Here is a 338-nt window from a genome sequence, read left to right on the forward strand (position 1 = left end):
ATAATTATTGGGTGTGGATGCTGAAAGCATTCAAACCCTATGTTCTTCTGTTACCAAAATTCTTTATTGGGTGTGAATGCTGAAATCATTCAAACCCCATGTTCTTCTGTTACCAAAATTCTTTATTGGGTGTGAATGCTGAAATCATTAAAACCCTATGTTCTTCTGTTACCAAAATTCTTTATTTTTCTTCTTCTTATTATTATTCTTACGTCGCGTTTTTCAACATAAATTATCTTCAACATACTTCAACCGATTCAAACCATTCAAACTTCTTCTGATTCAGCTTCATTAGGACATTAGGACAGATTTTTCATTTTCGTTCATACTTTCCCAGG

This window comes from Epinephelus moara, chromosome 5, assembly GCF_006386435.1.
Source record: "Epinephelus moara isolate mb chromosome 5, YSFRI_EMoa_1.0, whole genome shotgun sequence".
Taxonomy (NCBI): Eukaryota; Metazoa; Chordata; class Actinopteri; order Perciformes; family Serranidae; genus Epinephelus; species Epinephelus moara.